At 45.0% G+C, this 25,148-nt stretch overlaps 1 long non-coding RNA gene across 2 annotated transcripts in view; it reads left to right on the forward strand.

The window, feature by feature from the left end:
* LOC103170329 overlaps positions 1-25,148 on the forward strand; it is a 497,551-nt gene that overhangs the window by 348,490 nt on the left and 123,913 nt on the right. The gene's annotated exons all lie outside the window — the stretch shown is intronic.

Consider the following 25,148-nt stretch of genomic DNA (forward strand, 5'->3'; position numbering starts at 1 on the left):
AATTCATTGGCTTTCAACAGGTTTCAAGTTGATGAAAATAGGATAACAAAGCTTTGCCCCTTTGTGTATATGTGTGTGCGTGTGAGGACAAATATGTAATGGAGTCTCCCATCTAACAGCGCATGAATGTGTCATGAGATTTCAGAATCTTCACAGAAAAATAATAGTGGTCTTTGCAGTGTTACTTGCAAACTCTTGGGTGGGCGTGAAGTTGAATGAACGAGTCGGAAGGCAAGGTCTAACACACTGTGCAGATTTTTCTGTCAGGTCAGTCAGTCCTGACTCGAAGTGCCGTAACCCGGCCCCGATAGCTGTCTGGTCCCCCCGCTGCCCCGTCGGTGAGGATCCCTGCTCGGCTATCCCGTGTCGCGGAATGACTCGGGTGATTCTTTCGTTGCCAAACTCCACCTCTGATGTCGTGGCCCTGAAGGCGATCATTTACTTGTAGAACGGGGACTTAAAATTCAGGTTTCCTGATTGTCAGAACCAGCTCCTTTGTACTACACTAAGAGGATCTATATATAGATAGAGATAGATACGTAGACATGTGTGCGTATATATATATGTCACGTGTTGTTTGTGTGTATCATTGAAGAAATACTTAGCATTCCTCCAGAAAGATTTGCTTTAGATGTAGGATGTTCTCTACCTCTCCTTTAAATGGGCCAAGAGAAATGGTCTCTGGGTATCCGTCGTCTTGGAAAGTGAAGTATCGTTCCTCTCACCTCGATACTCAGACACAGACCGAGGTCAGTAGTGTGGGGCCCGGCCTGGGAGCAGAACTGTGGAAAGTGGGGAGAAGGGAGGAAGAGAGGAGGCAGTGCCGGGGCAGGCTGGGTAAGCCCAGACTCTCCAATGTGAACTTCACCCTGAAAGTCCTCCCAGGGGGCATCTCGCAGTCTGGCCTCCCAAACCCCGACATCCTCTCAGCCGTGGCCCATTTCTCCTCGCCCTCATTCACCCCCATCCCGGAGGAAGCATCTGCTGTTGACCTGGAAGACTACCTGACTGCCCAGCTTAGGGCAGGTGCAAAAGGGAATCCGTGTTGCACTTAGAACCACCCTCTCCTGCATAACCTCAGCGTGGTCCGTTGGTTCCACCCGTATATCCCCTATACACGGTCACAGCTTTCACTTGGCATATTTGAGCCAAAAAAGTAGTGTACATTCGGCGGTAGGATTGTCAATCCCAAACTTTCAACCTGTAGTTATTTGGGAAGTTCGATTGATTTCTGCCTAAACGAATCCACCCGCCGCCCCTGTTCCCTCTCCCTGCAAAAGACACTTCTTCCAAGTGTACGTTAGATAAATATCCAGCTCTGTGGTGTTCAAAGTCTTGGATGTCATTTTTAATTATGGTATTTTTAGTGATTCTCCAGCCTCGTGTTCATTAGGGCAAAAAGCCAAGTCTTTATACAGGTCCCATTTTTTTTAACCTTTGAATCATTCTTGGTTTTCTCCCCGGGTTCCTTTTAATTTCATCACATTGCTTTTGAAATCAGGGCACCAGACTAGATGCAAATTTCACAATGTTCCCTTAGTTGCCGAATACAGCAGTTCACGTGAATTGAGCATCGCTACTTCGCCGCATCACACTTATTGAGGTTCATTCTCATCCCTTTGTTTTTTTTTCTTTTTTCTGCTGTTATTTGGGCTTCTCCACCAAGGCACCCTCCAAGCGGTCCGGGTCTGCAATCACGCAGCATACCCAAGAGGACCACACACTTGGAAGTAATGAATTGTGAGCCCCTTTCGGGACAGGGACCGTTTCTGAGCCCGGACCTTAGGGTCAGAGGACCTGGGTTCTAATGCTGGCTTTGCCCTACGGCCTCCAGCAAGTCACTTAACTTATCTGTGCTGAAGTTTCCTCATTTGTAAAATGGGGATGATAACGACAATTATGGTATTTGTTAAGCGCTTACTATTTGGCAGGCACCGTACTGAGCACTGGGTTGGGTACAAACAAATCAGGTTGGACACAGAACCTGTCCTGCGTAGGGCTCACAGTCTTATTCCCCATTTTTCAGATGAGGTAACTGAAGCACAGAGAAGTCAAATGACTTGCCTAAGGTCACACAGCAGACAAGTGATGGAACCGCTATTAGAACCCATGACCTTCTGACTCCCAGGCCCGTGCTCTAGCCACTACGCTATACTGTTCATTACCTGTCCTCCTTCACCCTCCGAATGTGGTCACCATGTGAGACGGGGACTGTGTCTGCCCTGACTCTCTTGAATCTCCTCCCATTCTTAGTAGAGTGCTTGTCACGTAGTAAGCGCTTAACGAATGCCACTGTTTGTATTATTATCAGTATTGTTTATTATCATTATTATCAGTAATATTGTTATTATCCATAGCATTTAGCAGAGTGCTCGGCCCAGAGTAAGCCCTTGCTAAAAATGATTATTGTCCTGATCGTTCCTGATGCCCCATGCGGCCCCGAGGAATTACAGATTTAGACCGCTCAGCGGGCGATACCAGCCTGAGAGATGGATTCTGGGGTGGAGAGGTATCCTTGATCCGGTCAGAGAGCGAAACGATTTCTGAACGTGGATTCTGATGAATGTGCCTCCGTATCCATTATCACACAGAAAAACCACCTGGTACTTTCCATATTTCATATATGCTCTAAAACCGATAGATTCTGATAGATTGTCACATTCATCTCCTTCCATCACAAGGGAAGCATTCGCAGCGACTCTTATCTGCTTTTGTCAAGAGTCGAATCGACATCAATCAAGGAAACTCCCCTCTCTGTTGGAGTAAGCACGGCCAGCTCATCTCAAACTCACTTCTCTGACTCTCTGCCTTCGAATTGATCTCATCTGGGCCTGAGGCTATCCATTTTCATTCTTTCCTCGATTTTCAACTGCTCTGTACACTACGATTGGGAAGTTGGCGAAATAAAGCCCACTGAATGTAAATCCTGATCTGCGTGGGGTTATCATTTTGAAAATAAATCCAAAGGCTTTGGTAAGAGAGACAGCTCTAGTGGCCCGCTTTATGAATTCAATGACATGTTTAACACTTACACCTTTTTTAAATTCACTTTTTCTTCAGCATATATAAAATTCTTTCTTGATGCAGTTAGGGCGCGGTAAAGCCCGTTCATATATCACCCAATAAACCTATGATTTATTGGGAAGAATCAAATATTTATTAATCGTTGCAGCTCAGGATATGAAATAATTTTTCAAGTTGTCCGGCGGAGCCTGTCCAGTTAAATGTTATCATCAATGGTAGGCGGAGGTATAAACTTGGTCTGGAATGTCAATCTGTCTTCAGGCGCAGTTTTAATTTCAGCCTTCACCCCTGCATCAGTGACTCGACAGTGAGTTATGAATTTTTGCTCCCTTGGTTTCTTCGGCCCTTCCCCAGCTTGCCTCCGATAACGTGAATACGGCCGAGCAGAATGCTCACTGATAAGCGTGATGCTGTTAATTAAAGATTTCCCCACCCCCTTCTCCAGGGAAACAGCATTTAGTGCAGGGTTCCCAATAAAACATGCCTCAGGCATAATTGATTTGTGGTGCACCTCTCTATTTTGAAAGTCTTTTGTTGGCTTGGTGTAGTAGAAATCAATTTTTACCAGGAAAGAAGGAAGCCCTTCTAGCCAGCTCATTCTCCTAATAAGTCCCAGAGGCAATAGCAAAACTCCATTGACATCTTGCCTCCACCTGTGACAGTTTTAATGGCAGTGATGCTGTTAAATACCCAATTTAATCCCAACCTGATGTAATTGTGAAGGAGCAGGGAAGAGAAGAATCAATTAAGTGCATTTTCTGGCACATTATGGAAGGGAAGGGGAAGAAATTTAAGGTTAGGCTGTTGTTGATACCCAGGTTGGAGTTTGGGGAAATTGATGGAGGAAACAGAGCGGAGGTGGGAGGGGGTGGTTAAGTATCTTGGTTTGAGTTGGCCCTTAAAGTCCTTAAATGGCGTCATTCATTAACAGCATTCGGTATTTATCGACTCCTCACTCTGCAGAAATTCTACCGAGGGCTTAGGGGAGTTACCTCAGAAACAAACCCCTTCCATCGGTTTACTGGGGGAGACAGGAGAGGCGCAAGTCCGTGAACCCAAATATGATCTCGGTGAACTTGGGACGTCCCCCTTCTTGGTGATGAGAGTTGAATGAGGCGATTCCACCCTAGAGACTGCATTCTGGGGCTTTTTCCACCTCACTTTGGCTGAATCTTCCTCCTCCCTCCCACCCCGACTTTCCCCTTCCCTGCTGTCGTCTCCCTAATCTCCTGGTCCTCCTCCCTCCGCCCCTGCCCGCTTCTTTCTCCCCCTTACCTCTCTTGCCGTCTCTCTATTCTTCCCCTCCTTCTGACCTCCGCCCCACCTCCTCCATTTTCCCTTTCCTCACCCCCCTCTTACCCAGCCTCTCTAAATGCCCGGTGTTTGGGCAGTCCGGAGTTGCTCCAGGGTCTGCCATTTTCTCACCCCTGGGCCTCACCGCTCTGCCCCACCCTGGCCCCCAGGGTTTCTGGACTTGGTGTCTGTTGTCGGACAAGCTGCCCCAGGCCCCAGCTTTGGTTAGACCTCATAGGCTCGGGTGGATATCATCCACAGAAACCCCAGAGCGTGTCACTTTTATATGAGGATCCACGTGTTCTACACCTTCAAGCGTTACAAACTAGTTACTATCTCTTCAAAGTCAGTTGGGCTGCTTGATTAACGGTCATAGCTGTTTTTATGGTCTTCCTGGAACGACTACTTTGTGCTAAGCACTGGGGTCAACAAAAGGTAGGCAAATCAGAAACTGTCCTTGTCTCACGTGGGGCTCACTGTGAGGAAATTGAGGCTTAGAGAGGTTAAATGACTTGGCCAAAGTCACACAGCAGGCCTGTAGTTGAGCAGTGGCTAGAGAGTCTTTTGTTTTTCATGGCTGAGATAGGAGGAAGAGTGATGTTTTGAGTGGAAAACAAATGTTTACAATAAGAGACAATAGTAAGAGCCTTGTTTTAATTCCCCTCTACCAGTAAGAACAGCTTGCCTCCATGAAACATTTCTTTTATTGCTCCTTTTTGATACCACTATAGAATCGTAAGGACAACACTTCTTCGAGCACTCTCTTACTTTGAGTTAAGGTTGCAAAAATCACCTCGGCCACACCACTCTTCCTCACCTCCTCAACCTCTGAAATATTTTAGCGGACTTGAATAGTGAGATTAAAGCCCACCTCAGTTTGGCATCAGCTAATGGCAGATCTGCAAGATGTGGGTACAGGTCGCCTTTTTGTGGAGTAGAAGGTGAAAGATCCCACTGTTAAAATTAAATAATGAATGATTCACATTTGGACATATTTTTAAAAAAACCATGATCTTTTATTATTAGTGTATATGAGTTGTTATTTGTTCATGTAACTACATTGTGTTTTTGAAATGTTTTGGGGTCTCTTTTGGGGGAGCGGGGAATCTTTGGAACACAATAGTGCACTTTTGCAGAATTTAGTATGGGAAAGAATAATGATGTTGGTGTTTGTTAAGCGCTTACTATGTGCAGAGCACTGTTCTAAGTGTTGGGGTAGATACGGGGTAATCAGGTTGTCCCACGTGGGGCTCACAGTCTTAATCCCCATTTTACAGATGAGGTAATTGAGGCACAGAGAAGTGAAGTGACTTGCCCACAGTCACACAGCTGATAAGTGGCAGAGGTGGGATTTGAACCCACGACTTCTGACTCCCGAGCCCGGGCTCTTTCCACTGAGCCACGCTGCTTCTCTAACTATACTTCATTTAGCCCTCTTTTGCTTAACACTATGTTTCCATGGAACCTATGAATGGAGCTAACTAGGATAGAGCAATATTTAATCTGCATAACATAAAAACACTTGAGGGGTAAAAATAAAACGAAAAACTTTACAATATGTAAAATATGTTTATACATTATACTGAAGTTTCAGACAACCATTAGAAGATCTGTATCTCATTATTTCTCCTTTTATACCTTTGATTGGACAAGATTACCGGTCGTATGGAATCTTAAATTCATTTCTTTAAAATGTTCTTTATTTTATGGTAGCTTTTAAAATGTGATTTCCCTAAGCACGGAGCAGGATCGTTTTCTGAGAGACCTAATGAGGCATCTACTACATCCCTAATTTTCCTAGCTATCCCGCACACAAATTAGAGGTTCCCTGGCAGAAGGATAATGCATGTAGAAGAGGGAAAGGAAAGTGAGCCAGAAGGAAGTCATAAGCGGGTGATGAAAAAGCCAAGGAAGATCATCTCATTCATTCATTCAATAGTATTTATTGAGCGCTTACTATGTGCAGAGCACTGTACTAAGCGCTTGGAAAGTGCAATTTGGCAACAGATAGAGACAATCCCTGCCCAGCGACGGGCTCACAGTCTCATCGGGGGAGGCAGACGGACAAAAAAACAAGACAACTTAATCGTGATAAATAGAATCAAGGGGATGTACACCTCATTAACAAAATAAACAGGGTAATAAACAATATATACAAATGAGCACAGTGCTGAGGGGAAGGGAGAGGAGGAGGAGCAGGGGGAAAGGGGGCTCAGCTGAGGGGAGGTGAAGGGGGGGCAGAGAGGGAGCAGAGGGAAAAAGGGAAGCTCAGTCTGGGAAGGCCTCTTGGAGGAGGTGAGCTCTCAGTAGGGAGACTGCTCTCTCTAAAACTGCTCTCCTCTGTTTAAGTCCTCTGGCCTTCACTCTGTCAAGCACTCACTATGCGCCAGGCGCTTTACGAAGCTCTGGGATGGATAGGTAGCATAACCCAGTGGAAAGATCACAGGCTTGGGCCCGTTGTTGGGTAGGGATTGTCTCTGTTGCTGAATTGTACTTTCCAAACGCCTAGTACAGTCCCCTGCACACAGTAAGCGCTCACTAAATACAATTGAATGAATAAGAGGACCTGGGTTCTATTCCTGGATCTGCCACTTGTCTGCTGTGCCACCTCGGGCTTGGTACTTCACTTGTCTGTGCCTGAGGAACCTGTGAGTCCCATGTGGGACAGAGACTCCGTCCAACTCCATTATCTTGTATCTACCCCAGTGCTTAGTGTAGTGTCTGGCACATAATGAGCGCATACAATACGACTATTACTAGTCTTATTATAGGCAAATCGTGTTTGACATAATCCCTGTCCCAGGTGGGACTCACCATCGCAGCTCCCATTTTACGGATGAGATAACTGAGGCCCAGAGAAGTGAAGTGACTTGCCCAAAGTCCCACAGCAGACAAGGGGCAGAGCCGGGATTGGAACCCATGACCTTCTGACTCCCAGGCCTGTGTCCTCTCCATTACACCATGCTGCTCTAAGAAAGGATTTAGCGTGTTCGGTTTCTGTGAGAAAAGATGCAGGAGGATAAAAGCTAAGTCAAATTGAAAAGATTAAAATATGGGTTTAGAAAATTTCAGCCCACTTGTTTACTTTGTGTAGCTGCCACTTTTTACAGTGGCTCGTAAACTGAATGTTTGTGCCCGGAAAGCCCGGCTCCTAATTCAAGGGAAATTAGAGGGAATTGGGTATTGAAATACTCCCTTAATAAGCACCTCCTCAACTGAACTTTTTCATTTTGCTGCCTTTATTTTCATATTCTAATAGCCTGATTAGGAAACAGAGAACATATTGGACCGAATTTAGAACCCGTTGCAATTGGTGGGTTAATCAAATTCAAATCCATTCAGAACTGAGTTGTCGGGTCCCTTTGACCTAACGGGCTTTTTCAGTAAGTATATCTCTCTACTGACCTAGATAGACGGTTTTACTGAGAGTACCCAACAACTCAGTTCGGAATGGATTTGAAGATGTGTGTGTGGTGTGTGTATTTCCCAACAGCTTCTTGGACATCAAATATCTCCTCCAAAACCAGACTTTGATGGGCTAAGTATAACTAAATTGGAGCATGTGGATTCAATTATCTTCCAAGTGAAACTGTTAAAGGAAAAAGGCAGTAAGCAAACCACTGTCAAAGTTTCTCCGAGCCCAAACGTTGGATGGAAAAAAAAAATTCTGATTTGACTCAGGGAGCCCAGAGTGAACCTGCCTTCCTATTCTTGATGGGTTAAACCCGTATTAACCGGGACTGTTCACCTTACTCTTTGCATCTGAAGAGAAAAGATGAACTGTCAGCCAACCCCAAGACCGTGGGTGAGCTTATTTTTTCCCCGTGATCAACGCAGAGCCACTTGAGTCTGCAAGGAGCAGAACAGGAGAGGCTAGGGGGAGTAGTTAGTATGCATTAGTGTACACAAGCATTAGTGTAGCACGAGGCTTCTTCGTAGTTTACAATCAACCGGGTGATTTTTAGCTCCTCCCAAAATAGAACAGATTTTTAGATTAGAATGAGGTATTTACTCCAGAATAAAATTATGTCAGACTTACGTTTGTCTTAAAAATGTAAGATCCTGTGGCAGATCAAATGAAAAACTGTAAGGCTGACGTATTTAAACACCACCAGCCTCCCTCGAAATGGACACCGCTGTTGATTTCGATTTCAGCACAAGCTGTCGTTAATTGTTCTTTTTGTCCCCCCACCTTTTCAGCCTCAGGCACTAGCTCAAAAGGATTCAGGACTGCTAAAACAGTGACTTTCTCTTTTATTTAAATATATATATATATATATATATATATATATATATATAAAAGGATTTACTAGCGACCGTTTCGTCTGCAAAGAAAGCAGTGTTGAAATTCTTCCCCTCGCTTAATCATGTAATAACATCTTTGACAAACTGTTAGTCCAATTTGCCTTATAAGGCATCGTCTGGGATGGTATGCCGCCAGCTGGGTGTATTTATGTCAGCTTTCAAAGCTTGATATAGTTCCAACGTAGGATTAACTGTGTTTTGGTGAGAAAGAGTACAGTCTTGAGTTAGTGAAGGATTTAAAACCCTTCTAATCTTTCATTAGGGCACACGAATTTCACCTTTTATTTTTGCATCTCCAAACGACAGAAGACGCTCACCCATCTACGCGCCAGAGCACGGATTGTTTTTCAGATCACTCTTTCCCCCCTTGATTTGTAACTAATGCTTCCTCAAGTGCGAGCGAGAGGAACTGCATCCCTGGTGCATTTTTACATTTCTGAAGCAACTCTGGCTTTTTTGAGGCTGGATCATGTTACTCTGACATTTAAGGAGGAAAGTATAAACTGTTCCGAATCCTGTCAATCTCACTCGTGGTCTATTTTGGAAAAAAATGGCTCTCCAAAGACCTCCTGGTTCACTGGTGGATTCCCCTCTGGGGGATTCTAACAGAACTGATGATTTCTGCTCTGGTGGATTCTAAAGTTACCGGGGCCTTAGAGTAGGTAGATATAGGCCGAGAGCACAGAGCCTAATTAAAAGCCACTGAATTTCGTTTCTCCTGCTCTTCATCTAGCAGGGACACTCTGCTAAAGGCAGTCAGGTGAAATGAAGAATAATTTTACTTTGTGGATAAATCGTTGGCTTTTTTTTTTTTTTAACTGGTTCCATCCTAACCAACATCTTTCAGCAAAATAACTTTGAAGAACTAATGGTGATCAAAATAATCTCATTCTGAGAGCCTATTCCGTTTATTTCTTAACCCAGGTTGGAATCGAAGCCCTGATCTTTCAAAGTCAGTTTCATCTATTTGTACGCTAGAAGACTGCCTTCCAAAAAAGGAGTCCACATGTGGACATTCTAGGGCCTTGGTGTAGCCACTTAATAATCCGTCCTTGAATCTTGTTTCGTCCTGTAGATACCTTACATAAATTAATCAAAAAACGACGGGATCCCTGCTCTCTAGGGCTTGCAGTCTAATAGAAGGACGGGCCTACGTCACAGACATGAAAAAAGCGACTACCAAACAGTGTGGCTTAGTGGATAGAGCACAGGCCTAGGAGTCAGAAGGACCTGGTTCTAATCCTGGCTCCGCCACTTGTCTGCTGTGTTACCTTGGGCAAGTAACTTAACTTCTCTCTGCCTCACTTACCTCATCTTTAAAATGGGGATTAAGACTGTGAGCCCCATGTGGGCCAGGGACTGTGTCCCACTTGATTAGCTTGTATCTACCCAAGTGCCTGGTACATAGTCACTGCTTAACAAATACCATAAAAAAAGCCAAGATGAAGGATATTTTTTATTATGTATTTCTTTGTTCAGTTGGCTTTTAAGGGGGGGCGGGGGCCGGGCGGTGGGGGGGCGTTCTTTGTGTGGTTGTGCCCTAGGATTTTTGTGTGTGTAAGAAGACAGGAAAACAGGGAAAGAAAAGTCCAGACTACCTACATTAAATGCTTCGAAACTAAATCACGGAACTTAGAATTTCTTTCCCCCAGCAAGACTGTGAGCTTCTCGAAGGCAGGGATCATGTCTACTTACTCCACTTTACTCTCACAGTTATTTAGTACAGTGCTCTGTACACGATAAGCAATGAATCAATGCCATTAATCGAGCAAGGATTTTGGCCTAGTAGAAAGAGCCCCCATGGTCCTGGCAGTCAGAGGATCGGTGTTCTAATTTGACTCTGCCACTTGCCTGCTGTGTGATGTTAGGTAAGTCACTTAACTTCTCAGTGCCTCTGTGGCCTCATCTGTAAAACAGGGATTCAGTACCTATTCTCACTCCTGCTTGGACGTTGAGCGCCATGCGGATCAGAGACGGTGTACAGCCTGATTTTCCTGAATCGACCACAATGTTTAATACAGTGATTGGCAAATAGAAGCGCTTGGCAAATAATAATAATGATAATGCTGGTATTTGTTAAGCCCTTACTATGTGCAAAGCACGGTTCTAAGCGCTGAGGGGGATAGAAGGTGATCAGGTTGTCCCACATGGGGCTCATAGTCTTAATCCCCATTTTACAGATGAAGGTAACTGAGGCACAGAGAAGTTAAGTGACTTGCCCCAAATCACACAGCTGACAAGCGGCGGAACCGGGATTAGAACCCATGACTTCTGACTCTCAAGCCCGGGCTCTTTCCACTGAGCCATGCTGCTTCTCTGCGGCTTACTCAGTGTCACACGGTGGGCAAGGGGCCGATCTGGGACTAGAGCCCAGGTCGGCCGACTCCCGCGTCCTTTCCATTCTTTCTTCCGCAGAGAGCTGCTCAACCACATGTCACGGAATGATCTGGATGTTGCTGAAGTTCACAGTCTTTTCAGGCCCTTTTGGACCCCTGTCAGCATTAATCAGTGGTATTTTTTGAGTGTCTACGCTGTGCAGGACATCACTAAGCCCTAGGGAGAGGACAGTAGTGTTAGTAGACATGGTGCCCGTCGCCATGAGTTTACAATCTTACCGGGAAATAGAAAGTTCTGCAGACTGTAAGCTCCTCCTCTAGACTCCATCTTGGCAGTTAACACGTCTACCAACTCTGTTTTATTGCACTCTCCCAAGAGCCTACTCTAGTGATCTGTGCAGAGTAAGTGCTCAATAAATACCGTGGATCGTTTCCGGTGAAAAAATGAAGAAAAAGGATATAGACTGGTTTTAACAAGATGAGGTAATAAAATAAGTGAAGAAATGGTTAGCGCTTGAAGTATGTAAATCAACGGTAGTGCTTAAATATGTTAATCAATGCACTTACTCTCTGCAGAGCACTGTTCCAAGCTCTTGGTAGAGTACAATCAATCAGAGTAGCCTTGTTCTCTGCCCACAGGTGAGCTTACAGTCTAGAGGGTGGGACTGATATTAAATAATCGATCGATCAATCAATTATATCTGAATGCCTGCCAGAGCACTGTACTAGTTGTTTGGGAGAGTACGATATAACACTATCGGACACATTCCCTGTCCACAGTGAGCCTACAGTCTAGAGAAGGAGACAGGCATTAATATTAATAAATAAATGACAGATATGTACACAAGTGCTGCAGAGCTGTTGGGGGCGGTGAATGAAAGGAGCGAATCAGGATGACGCAGAAGGGAGTGGTGGAAAAGGCTAAGAAGGCTTAGTCAGGGAAGGCCTCTTGGAGGAGACGGGCCTTCACGTAGGCTTTGAAGTGGGTGAGAGTAATTGTCTGTCGGCTCTGAAGAGGGAGGGTGTTTGAGGCCAGAGGCGGGAAGAGGGCGACAAGTTGGTGGCGACCGAGATGAGATGGAGGTACTGTGAGTGGGTTGGCATTAGAGGAGCCAAGTGTGCGGGCTGGCTTGTAGTCGGAGATTAGTTAGGTGAGGCTGGGGGGACAAGGTGATAGACCGTTTTAAAGCCGATGGTAAAGAAAACTGTTGGAGGGAGGTGGATGGGCGACGACTGGAGGAGTGGGGAAACACGGACTGAATGTTACTGTAGAAAAACGATCCGATCAGCAGAGTGAAGTATGGACTAGAGTGGGGAGAGACGGGAGGCAGGGAGGTCAGCAAGGAGGCTGATGGAGTAATCAAGGCGGGATGAGATCAATCCCTGGTTTAATATGGTAGCCGTTCAGATGGAGAGGAAAGGATGGATTTTAGTGATGTTGCGAAAGATGAACCAACAGGACTTGGTTGTTAGATTGAACACGTGAGTTGAACGAGAGAGAAGACAAGGATGCCACCAAGGACTCGTGGGACAGACAGGACGGTGGTGATATCTACAGTGATGGAAAAGTCCGAGGAAAGACACGGGGTGGAGAGAGCTCGGTTTTGGACATCTGATGTCAAATAATAAATATGCATAAGAGGTACGTAATAGATAAATGATAACTACGTGAATAAATGACAGATATGTCCGTAAGTGATGTGGAGTTGAGGGTGGGGTGATTACCAAGTGCCGAAAAGGTACAGATCTAAGTGCAGAAGGGAGGACAGTAGGTTGAGGTAGGAAATGAGGAAGGAGGACGCAAGCTGATCGAGTTCTTTAAAGGCAATAGTAAGGATTTCCTGTTTTGAGGAAGAGATGCAGCACACACGTGGCAGAGCGGGATTGGGACCCAGGGCCGCCTACTCCCAGCCCCGTGTTTTTTCTAATAGGCCTTGCTCCTCCTCAGCGAAAACTGCAGAAGCAGAGATTTGTGTGTCCTTTAATACTGCCACCTATAAATCCATGCCTTGAATATTTCGCTTCTGGGTTTCAGCGTCTTTTCCTCATTCTTCTCCTGGCAGAACCGACAGGGTTTCAAAAGAAAGATAAATGACTTTACAATATTGGCCCTCTTGGTGAAGGTAGAGAGATGCTGAATCGTTAATACTGTATTAAATATTTTCCAAATTATTATTCAACAGTCACATCCACGGGACACCGAAAGGACTGCTGCTTTTGCTAATAGAAATCTCCCTCAGCAGTACTGCCTTTGAACGAGGTCAAAAATATATCTCTTTTAAGAAAGCACTTCTGAGAAACTCAGCATTTTACAGATAGAAATATCTTATTTGTACTTACCACATCCTGAATAGAGCGGAGGAGCACACTTTAATATCTAAGATGGCCATTTGACCTGGAATTCCCAGGAATAATTCCAGAAATTGTGCTTTTGGGGCCCCTGCAGGGATAAAGGTCTGGATTTCTTTCAGAGCAAATGTTTCTGGGAAATGTAGTCCAGCAAGGTCTTTTAACATTCTTTAAAAAATATCTTTATATTTGGAGGTTACGTCCCACAGGTATTTCTGGAACACGTAGTTCCAGAATAAACTCTAGTGGCAATTTTAGGTCTCCACAAGGATTTATGAGAATTATAGTACCAAAAATATTGCCTTTATCCCTTCGGGGACTGTGTGTACCACAGGGGCTGGATTAATACAGGGGACCACAACACCCTGAGCTAAGGGAGGCCAGGGCCACGTGGTCCCACCCTCACTAAAACACGCTCAAGCATGGCCATAGAGAGCACACTTTCCTCCCAGGAATGAACCCTCCATTTACCCCACCCCCACCCCTCCCCAGGCAGAATTCACCCCCTTTTCTACAGATCTGGCTTGCTGCTGGGAATTATCGTGGCACGCGACCGGCCGACGGACCGGTCTGCACTTAGGTGAGAGGGTGTAGCACCTGGCGATGGGAAGGCGCGGGCGATCATGAAGAGGAGATGCTATTTGTGGGGGAGGAGACAATGGAGCCCCTCCAACTGGAGGATCTGGGCCAACCTGAGGAATACCATGATCATCATCACCTGAGGTCTGTGGACCAGAGTTTTCCCGTCTGCGAGCAGCTCCCATTTCTGCAGAGATCTCCCCCTTACCCTCGGGTTAAGGTAGGCTTCAGCAATTGCTGACGCAGGGAACATCTCCAAAATTCCTGACTCGTGGGCAAAGATTGAGCTGGGAAAGGAATTTTTAATTTTTTTCTCAGTCAAGAGTCTGAAGACGTTCCTTGGGTAGGCGGAGATATCCCGGCGGGGTTACTGGTCTTCTCTACGTGGTGGGGTCCTTGAGTAGTGTCTCACTCATCCTGGCCATCCTGGGACCCTGCCCTGCAGCTAGGAAAATGGAGGATGTTCGGGGTGGCGGATGAGGATGAGTGAGTGAACAGTTAGAGATGCCTGGATGTCCATCGGGATCAAGTGTGCCTTCCTATTCCTAGTTAATAATAATAACAATAAAGGTATTTGTTAAGCATTTACTGAGACAAACACTGTTCTAAGCGCTGGAGTAGATACAAGATAATCAGGTTGTCCCACTTGGGGCTCACAGTCTTAGTTCCCATTTTCCAGATGAGGGAACTGAGGCACAGAGAAGCAGTGACTTGCTCAAAGTCACACAGCTGATAAGTGGCCGAGCCAGGATTAGACTCCCTGACTCCCAAGCCCGGACTCTTTCCACTAAGCCGTGCTGTTTCAGTATAATGGGAAGAATTGGGATGAAGATACTGCAGATTGCAAGGGAGCGTTTTCTATCCGCTGCCACTGCCCAGCGACATCACGCACTGCAAGATGTGATGAGCTGACACCTCATGGAGTCCTCACAACCTTGATTAGTTCCAGAAATCAGCAGAGGTTGTCCCAGGCCTAAGTAAGAGAGACGCTTCTGGGGAGCACGTCTGTCTCTTCCGCCCATTTCGGTTTTCCCGTTTCGGTTGATAATTTTAGGGTCACCCTAATTTCAATTACACTCATAATGTCAATTTCATAAATATCAATTTTGTCTCTTCCTCTCTGTTTCGTTTCAAATCCAGTGGTAGAAATGAAACTCCCAGAGGTCACTGATGATACGGTAGGTCTCTTTCTATAAACTTTAATGAGCCCGTTTTCCCTGGTATCTAATTAACTTCAGGGTAGTAATGTAATGAGGTACCTTCCCTTTTTCAGGTCATTAGGGGACCATTTCTGTCATGTCTACAACAGGCGAACAGCACAGGAGTTTGGGGGTGAGGGGAAATTGAAAAGAAACCCAGCAGATTCCACTTGCTTATCCAAGGCCATGGCTTCCCAGTACATTTCCAGTCCAAAGAGATCTCCGTAAATTTTGTCCCACTTCAGCAGTGTGCTATTGAACTGCTCGCTTGGGCATATGGTTCTAAGGTAACAGGTTCACAGAGGATCTTCCTCGTATGGGTTTCCTGAGAGGGCGAGGAGTATTCGCGATTGACAGTTGACGCTCAAGCGTTCTGGCAGCCATAACTTCACCCCACTTCCTTTCCCGCATGCCGCACTGTGCACAGTCTCACTGGTAAGCAGTGGAGCGGGACGTAGGGAGGGGAGTGTGGCAGAATTTGTCAAATCCAGTCGGTCTGTTGATATCTGGGATCCTGGAGCAGCCTCGGAGACTGGACTAGTTGTAATGACGAGCTGATTTTTTGCTTAATTCAGACAGTGTTTTTTGCTTAATTCAGACAGTTCTCAGGCTTATATTTCACATTTATAAGGATTGGTTGCTGAACCCAAACCGGGTGCCCCTTTTTTACCAAAATGTCCCAGGAATGTGTCCTCAACTAATTATAGGTGAGTAATGTAGTTTTCTAAAATGTATTTTAATCCACAGAGAGGCTCCATAATAGGGAAGCCAAATTTTGCTACAATGCAAGAGGATGTTTTGAGCCCCCAACCCTAAAACTTTTCCCACTTTCTTCCTTCTTCCAATAATAATAATGACAGTGATAATAATTGTGTTATTTGGTGGGGGCCTACTAGGTACCAAGCATTCATTCAATCGTATTTATTGAGCGCTTAAAAGAAAATCAGGTTGGACACAGGCCCTGTCCCTCATGGGGCTCACAGTCTGAGGAGTCAACTATGACTTTTAAAAAAACAATCCATATTTCTCCATAACTCCCCTGCACCTCCACACCATCCTCGTCCCAGAGGTGGTACCATAAAGGATGTTGGTACTATCGAGTCAAAAGCAGAGTGTTATGAACCTGAAACGGTGTCCATTTTGAAGTATGGGTGATATATTCGTCGTAACCCAAAACCTCTTAAAGTGGAGAACTGCCTGGAGATACGGCCCAAACCCCGTGAGTGGAAGACGTTAACTCTCGTACCTTATGAGGTTTTGTAGCTCAAATGGAAACTGGTACAGAAAAAACATCATTTAGAAGATAATAATAATAATAATAATGTTGGTATTTGCTAAGCACTTACTATGTGCAGAGCACTGTTCTAAGCGCTGGAGGAGATTCAGAGTAATCAGGTTGTCCCACGTGAGGCTCACAGTCTTAATCCCCACTTTTACAGGTGAGGTAACTGAGGCACAGAGAAGTGAAGTGACTTTCCCACAGTCACACAGCTGACAGGTGGCAGAGCTGGGATTTGAACCCATGACCTCCGATTCCCAAGCCCGGGCTCTTTCCACTGAGCCACGCTGCTTCTCTAATAACCTAAGGTAGACTAGATATTCCTGGCACTCTAATAATAATAATAATAATAATGTTGGTATTTGTTAAGCGCTTACTATGTGCCGAGCACTGTTCTAAGCGCTGGGGTAGACATAGGGGAATCAGGTTGTCCCACGTGGGGTTCACAGTCTTAATCCCCATTTTACAGATGAGGGAAGTGAGACGCAGAGAAGTGAAGTGACTTGCCCACAGTCACACAGCCAACAAGTGGCAGAGCTGGGATTCGAACTCATGAGCCCTGACTCCAAAGCCCACGCTCTTTCCACTGAGCCACGCTGCTTCTCTTCTGCTTTTCACTCTATGAGAAGGCCTGTCCAGGGCATAGTTACTTGAAAACGTGGCCCCCCAAAGGACACCAAATATCATCTCACATCTTTCCCAGTGCACCACTGCATTGGCCTGTGGTGATCATTTCTGGGGTGTGAACAGATTTCACCTGGTTTTTTCATCAGGCACAAGATTATTAGACTCCACTGAGGCTTTTTCCTCGGCAGATCGAAAGCGACTCTGCCTTGCTGCCTACCACCAAACTAGGGTGAAAATGACTGACCCCATGTTCAATATCATCAAAGACTGATATGGTGTTAAAAAACCCCCATCTCGCGGATATTTCTGTGCAGGCCTCAGTGACTATGGCTGGATCACCGAGTCGGGTTTCAATTAGTAGCCCTGATGGGAAAGGGTCTCAACAGAAAATATTACCGTCAAAGTTCAAACGTTGGTATATACAGACTCAGAAGGTTAAAGACAGTCAGAAGTTGAGTTCTGTGGAGTTAGATTTGGGGAAAAGGCCGGAAATCAGGGTCTAGACTAAGGTAACCTCTACGAATAGCTTAGGTAGAAAGAAAGAAACATGTCCCATGACGATATCACCGGGATGGGTGTCGAAGGATCAGGCAGGCGGCGCTTTTTATTACCGATGGGAAACACAACTTTCCTCTGCTGTGTCCACAGTGGAGCTCAGCTCCACCTTCACTATTGTCAGAGGACCCGGCCCCTTTGCGGAATATTTCCAGACGATTCTAGGCGCTTCCAGGATATTCCTAATAACTTTAGAGGGGGAGGTTTGACATTTGGCCAGACCTGAGACCTTGCCGCCTAATAGAAATATGACAAGATAAAGCCAGCAGTCTTAGATGCTTCACTGTGCTCACAGGTAGCATGGCCTAGTGGAAAGAGCCCGGGCTTGGGAGTCAGAGGTCATGGGTTCTAATCCCGGCCCCGCCGCTTGTCAGCTGTGTGACCTTGGGCAAGTCGCTTAACTTCTCTGTGCCTCAGTTACCTCATCTGGAAAATGGGGATTAAAACTGTGAGTCCCACGTGGGACAACCTAATCACCTTGTATCCCCCCAGCACTTAGAACAGTGCTTTGCACAGAGTAAGCGCTTAACAAGTACCAACATTATCATTATTATTAAGACAATTGGAAATGTCTTCCTATGAGAGCAGAGGAAGATGAAAAGACAGGCAGTGTGGCTTAGTGGAAAGACACGGGCTTGGGAGTCAGGAGACGTGAGTTCTAATCCCGCCTCCGCCACTTGTTTCCTCTGTCTTCCTTGGCAAGACACTTAACTTCTCTGTGCCTCTGTGCCTTTACTTATTTGTAAAATGGGGATTAAGACTGTGAGCTTCACATGGGACAACCTGATTACCTTGTATCTATCCCAGTGCTTAGAACAGTGCTTGGGACATAGTAAGCGCTTAACAAATACCAACATTATTATTAAGTGCTTAAAAATGGCCATAAATTATTATTGTTATCATTAAAAGGGGGGGAGAGACGCTAACACGGACTTGTTGGCAATGACCAGGGAACTTCTGATATACTGTGAGAGCAAGAAGTAGACATCGAGGAAAATAAATCAAAAACTTCCTTTTAGGAAAAATGTGTTGGATTTTAATCAAAATTACATTCTCTGAAAAAACACATCAAATAGGATTAGATTAAATTGGAACTACTCTCCGTGAATAAGAAAATTTTTACTAGACTTCTTTATTGAATATGTATATTCAATTCAAGCCATTATGGTATTTCACATATAGTGCCTGAGACAATCCCGTTATTGGCCAGTATAAACAGTAGGATAATAACAATGCGACAGGTAAATAGAGATTACCAACGGTAATGAGTTGCAAAGAGACTTTTTTTTGGTGGCGTAAATTATCTCAGCAGTCTGTGAGATAATACCGAATCCAATAACACTTCCATTGCCAATTTTGGAATATAACTGCAAAAGGAACAGTTAAATCTTGCACTTAAACGTGTCTCGACTTGACTGGAAAATTCCAGATTTTAAATTGCCTCTTTCAAAGAGGCAAATTAGGCTGATAGAATTTCTTTCTTCTTAAATGCTAAAATTATTCAGCTACCTTGCTAATGAATAGGAAGGCCACAGGTGGATAAATATGCAGGAAAAATAAAACCACCAAGCCAGTCATCCAGACAGCATCAAGTGATTCCTAGTCAGCTCCTAAAGCCCCAGAGGGTAAAGTCAGTTGAAGGCCTTCGTTTACATAGCAAAATATAATTTTCCGTGTGGTTATTGCATCAGATTCCTCTCTAAAATCGCCACAAAGCGGGAGGGCCGAAGAGGCATATCGTCAGGATTTGGAGTGGAACACCAAATGAACTCCTCTACGTTTGTTTTGTTTCTCTGAGAGAAGCAGAGGACCTGGGTTCTAAATGTCAGGTCTTCCACTTGCCTGCTGCGTGACCTCGGGCGAGCCACGACTTCTCTGGGGTTCAGTTTTCTACTCTGTAAAACAACCTGTTTTCCTCCTCCGTGGACCGTGAGGCCCCACGCGACTGCGTCCGAACCGATGATCTTGTCTCTCCCCCAGTATTCTAGTACAGAACTTGGCACTTCGAAGTCCTAAATAGATACCACAATTATTAGGCATTATTGTTTTCACTCCCCCATTTCCTCAAGGCTGGATCAATTAGTCTATTACAGTGCTTTGCACACAGTAAGCGCTCAATAAATACACCTGAATGAATGAATGATCAAATTTATTGCGTATGAACTGTGTGCAGCGCACCGTACCAGTTCTCTGTGCTAACAACATTGGTAGACGTGTTCCCTGCCTACAAGGAGCTTATAATCTAGAGGATGCCTACTGCGATCCTACCTAATTCAAGATAAGTTCATGCCGGGAAGATTGTTCTTCAGAAATGTCCCATGGGCGTGGGGGACATTTGTGCGATCGCACCTCGGTGTGGTTAATTTCAGTGGATTGCCTTGTAAAGATCATTCAATTTTTACATACCCAGAAGGTTTGAATTGGAGTGGGCGTGAGAGGGGAGGAAAGGGGGAAATATTAAGCAAGGAAGTGGGGAAGGGCATCGTAGGTTACAGACTCACTAAGCCGGTTTGAAGATATTATCTATTCAGTATGAATTTATTTGGAGTTTTGTTAAACCTAATGGTGCCCCTTTAAAATGATTCATAGGTTAAAGCACAGTTATAGGGACATTCTTAGGGCTTTGGGTAAATCTGTCACAGGATAATTCTCTCATGGCTCAAGAAGATAGTTAATTCTTTGCTCTGATCCTAAAAATGTAGTTGATACCAATAAACTTACTATTAAGCGCATATGGAGCATAATGTGTACTCTCCCAAACGAAGAATTAAAAATTACGTCTTCCTTTTGAATTAAAAAATCTAAATTTGATAGGCACAAGCACAGCATGCAGAAAGAATAAGACTTTAGGTATAGGTCAAAGGTGTTTCTAGGGGAATCAAAAGGAACGGGGAGTTCCAGATACATTAAAGGAGGAGAGGTTGCGAAGGAGAAATTCAGCTAATGTGATTGATCAATCGGTTCTAGCATTGGGAAGTATTCATTACATTTCTTGAGCTTTGGTCATTGTTTTCCCAGATTACATGCCTGTTTTATCACTCCTATTAGACAGTCAGCTCTTTTAGGGAAGAGGTCATCAGGCCCTTACCGGCTATTAGGTAATTGTTGTTACTGTTAACAATAATAATACCTTGTGTTGGGGGTGGTACTCTTTTTTTTTAATTTCCCAAAGCCCATTCGCATTAATCATCTCATTTTAGTCTCTCAACATCCTCAGCGAGGTAGGGAGAGGCAGCGTATTATCCCCATTTTACACGTGAGGACAGGGAGGCCCAGATAGGTTGAGTGCGGGGCCCGATATCCCCCGGAGGCTAGTCACAGCTGAGACTAGAATCTGGGTTCCCCAACTCCCATAACATTCCTTTAGGGTGAAGGCTTGAAAGCAGAGAGGAGTTGGAGAGGAGAAGTTTTCCGTATCTTGTCCACTGCTCATTTTATTGGCTCGCAGTGACGTCTGGTTGATGCTGAGCTCTGACCCAACAGGGAAACTCCGAGACGGACATTGTGGCCCGGATTAGTCCACATGAACTGGATTTTTCTGGAATATCAAATAACTAGTCAGGGCTTGGGATCATCAGCTGAAGCTAGTCTACACAGTCTTCCTTTTTTCTTTTTCTCACTACCAGTTGTCTATTATAGTTCATGCAGTAAATGATTTTGACTACTTAATCCCTTCAGCTACTGAAACGTTTTAGTGTATGGGTTTCAAAAGCCGGAATATTCATTAGAATTGCAAAGCCTAAGGCTGTCGGCGAGAGGACAAAAAACCAAAGGAGAACACGAAAAGGGTCCCAATTCAGGATATTGGGGTGGGGTCGGGGGGAGAATGGTTAAGAGATAAGTGCGACTCTACTGAAGGTTTATCTTAAGAGGAGGTTGAAACTATCGGCCAGATTTCAATTTTTGGACTATCTGTAGATTTCCACTTTGGGTGCTCACCCTATCGCTATCGCAATGAGGAACTAGCAACGTAATGCTAAACCTAAAGCTAAAGTTCTTGTCTCAATGCTCTTATGCCCTTCAAAATGATAATATATTACATTATCTAGCGACAGAACACAAGCTTAGTGAAAGCACTTTGCAGTGGAACCGATATGGATTCAAAACCCGAACGCATGCAATATTCAAGCCGCAGCGGCAATTAAAATCAGTCTGAAGTAATAAATAAGATCGGCATACCCGGATAAAGGCCGCCTAGGCTGCAAAAGTTTTGAACACCTTCCAAAAACCATCTATGTGGTTGTAATGCTGACGAGTTGGGTGAACTAGGAAAAAGAAATATTTAAATCTATCCCTAAAGCAAAGGTGGAGTTGTGCTGTGATGCAGAATGCAGATTTTATCGGGCAGGGATGACTACCTTGTGCCTTTTTTCTTTTTTTTTTTTTAAGCAAAATGAAATTTTATTTGCTGTGTCCTGCATAGGTCATTCACCTACCTAATTGAGGAGATAAATAGATGCTGCAGGGGGAAGGTCCTACTTACATTCGGACCCTCCCCCCGCCCGCCACCCGTCCCGCCCCCCCCCACTCAAAAAAAATGTTCTGCTTGACCCCCGTAAGTCCTATCTTTTCAGGGGAAGAGGAATTTGAGCATGTTGGAACAGCCCTGCAATTAGAAACCGTGTTCAAGCATGTTGAAGGATGTGCAGGGTGAACCCACCCACTGGGAAATGGCTTGGAGCTGCTACATGTTAGAATGGAAATGATGTTGTCCCAAATGGGGTGGGTTCACGTACCAGGGCCACAGAGATGTTTGGGGTTTTTTTGTTTTTTCCAAACTGCAAGGCCTTAACGATAATGCAAAAGCAAGTGCCTTGTCATTTCCATCTCTACACGGATACCGTTCCGCCTCTGAAAGGAAAATATGCTAGATCTGGATGCTGGCCATAAATTGTATTAGCCCCGTTGAAGATTCCAAAGTATGCTTGAAGGGGAGTGTGTATCTTAGCTTAATAGGGTTATGCTAATAGGCTTGAAAGATGAAACTGACGTAAATCCTTTGTTTAAAAAAAAATCAAGCTGCTCTGTCTCTGTTGTTTTGGAATCTAGGGCAGAGATGAGAAGGTTGGTTCCAAAAGGCACGTCTTCAAGTTTGATACCAGACATCAGAAGAGTGTTCACGTGTTATTTAGTACCTGTATGTTCCTGTTTTGGCTAGACAGTTCGTTTCTGGAGAGTGTCTAGATGTGACTTTCGAGAGGTCATTTCTTTTTTTTTTTTTCCCACCTCCCTGTCTTCTTGGGTGCCCTGATAATCTTTAGCCCATCTTCCTTCATCTTCGAAGATAGGAAGGGTAAGGGTCCGTCAGCCGAAGCATCCCATTAAATTGTCAACTTCTGGAAGGCAGGTGCTGATCCTCCTCCTGTTGTAAGCTTTCAAGCACTTAGTACGGTGTTGAGTATGAAGTGCTTATTATCAGCTATCTCTCAGACAGCTCCTTCTCAATCTCTTTTGCAGGCTCCTCCCCTGCCTCCCACCCTCAGATAGTGAGTGGGGGGTGGCGGGGGGAATGTCCTTCAAGGCTTAGTATTCTTTATTTTTGGGGAGGGGGGGGATAGTCGTTACACACTTACTGTGTGCCAGCCACTGTATAGATGCAGTCCATGTCCCATATGAGGCTCACAGTCTTACTCCCCATTTTACAGATAACTGAGGCACAGAGAAGAGGTTAAGTGACTTGGCTAAGGTCACGCAGCGGACAAGAGGTGGAGCCCGGATAAGAACCGATGTCCTTCTGAGGCCTCCTTGGCCCATGCTCTATCCACCAATCCCTGCTACACTCTCCATCCTGGAACTCTCTGCCCACCCATATATGCCAGATGACCCCTCTCCCCGCCTTTAGTTTTTCGGTTTTTTTAAATCGCATTTCCTCCAAGAGGCTTTCTCTGATTTAAACCTTCTTTTCCCCAACTCCCTTTCCCTTTCACGATGCCTTTGCACTAGGCTATGTACCTTTTAAGCACTTGATATTCACCCCATCCTCAGCCACCCAGCACTCATGTACGTATCCGTAGTTTATTTTTACAATGCCTGCCTCCCCCTCTAGACTGTAAGCTCCTGGTGGTCGGGGACCGGGTCTACCATCCCTCTGGCATTCTCCCAAATGCTTAGTGCTCTTCACCCAACGAGTGTCTGATTAACAGCACTGATGATGTTGCGATGACGACGGGGAGTATGAATGGGAACATCAGAAATAGCTTAGAGTACCTCGACATGTCGAGGGCCTTTACCAATTTCCAACTGAGCGATATCCGGGGATGTTAGGCTGCGTGCCGTGTTCCAGATCCATATTTTCAAGAACGCTGTTGAGAATCTTGTTTCCATTGCACTGTCATCTATTTCTAATAGAGGCAGATGCTGTTATTTATTATTCCGCTTAGAATTTAAGTGACTTTTTGGGCGGATGCTTAGTGAAGTCCTTTCAGGCCACTAGGGATCCTGTAAACACACCGATACTGCAGCAACAGAGTGTAATGGATAGAGCGTGGGCCCGGGAGTCAGAAGGTCATGGATTTTAATCCCGGCTCCACCACCTGTCTGCTCCGTGGCCTTGGGCAAGTTGCTTCACTTCCCTGGGCCTCAGTTGCCTCATCTGTAAAATAGGGATTAAGACTCTGAGTCCCATGAGGCACAGGGACTGTCTCCAACCCGATTTGCTTGTATCCACCCCAGGGGTTAGTACACTGCCTGACACATAATGAGTGCTTAACAAATATCACAGTTGTTATAATTTAGAATGCAGGTCGTAGTTCTTGTTTTTGTGGTTTTGGAAGGAGAGGATAATATATAGACGACCAAATTACATCGACAGTTCCCTGAATCAGAGAATAATGGAGTGGGAAGAGATCTCTAGGTGGGGCAGCAGCTACAGTGCTAAGCACATAGAAAATACTCAACACACCTTTAATAGCATTAAGACACCTAGAGGAGTAAGCGGTCTACGATCTACTGACAATGCTGAATTTACTTGAAAGATCGATCTGAATTTTCTAACAACAATAATAATAATCGTAGCGTTTGTTAAATGCTTATCCAGGGTCCAGCACACTCCCAAGCACTGGGATAATTACAACACAATCGGATCAGACACAGTCTTTCCCCCTCATGGGGTTCGCAGTGTAAGTAGGAAGGAGGAACAAGTATTGAATCCACATTTTACGGTTGAGGAACTAGAGATACTAAGAAGCTGAGACTTGCCTGAAATCACACGGCAGGTAAGTGGTTGAGGCAGGATTAGAACCTGTTATCTCCTGTCTCTCAGTAATGTGCTCTTTCCACTATGTCCCACTGCTCTCTAATAATAATAATAATAATGATAATGTTGGTATTTAAGCGCTTACTATGTGCAGAGCGCTGTTCTAAGCGCTGGGGTAGATACAGGGTTATCAGGTTGTCCCACGCGAGGCTCACGGTCTTAATCCCCATTTTACAGATGAGGTAACTGAGGCACTGAGAAGTGAAGTGACTTGCCCGCGGTCACACAGCTGACAAGTGGCCGAGCTGCGATTTGAATCCATGACCTCTGACTCCCAAACCCGGGCTCTTTCCACCGAGCCACGCTGCTCCCTGACAGCAGCACTCATCCATAGGCATTTAAGGAAG

Source organism: Ornithorhynchus anatinus, chromosome 13 (assembly GCF_004115215.2).
Source record: "Ornithorhynchus anatinus isolate Pmale09 chromosome 13, mOrnAna1.pri.v4, whole genome shotgun sequence".
NCBI classification, from domain to species: domain Eukaryota; kingdom Metazoa; phylum Chordata; class Mammalia; order Monotremata; family Ornithorhynchidae; genus Ornithorhynchus; species Ornithorhynchus anatinus.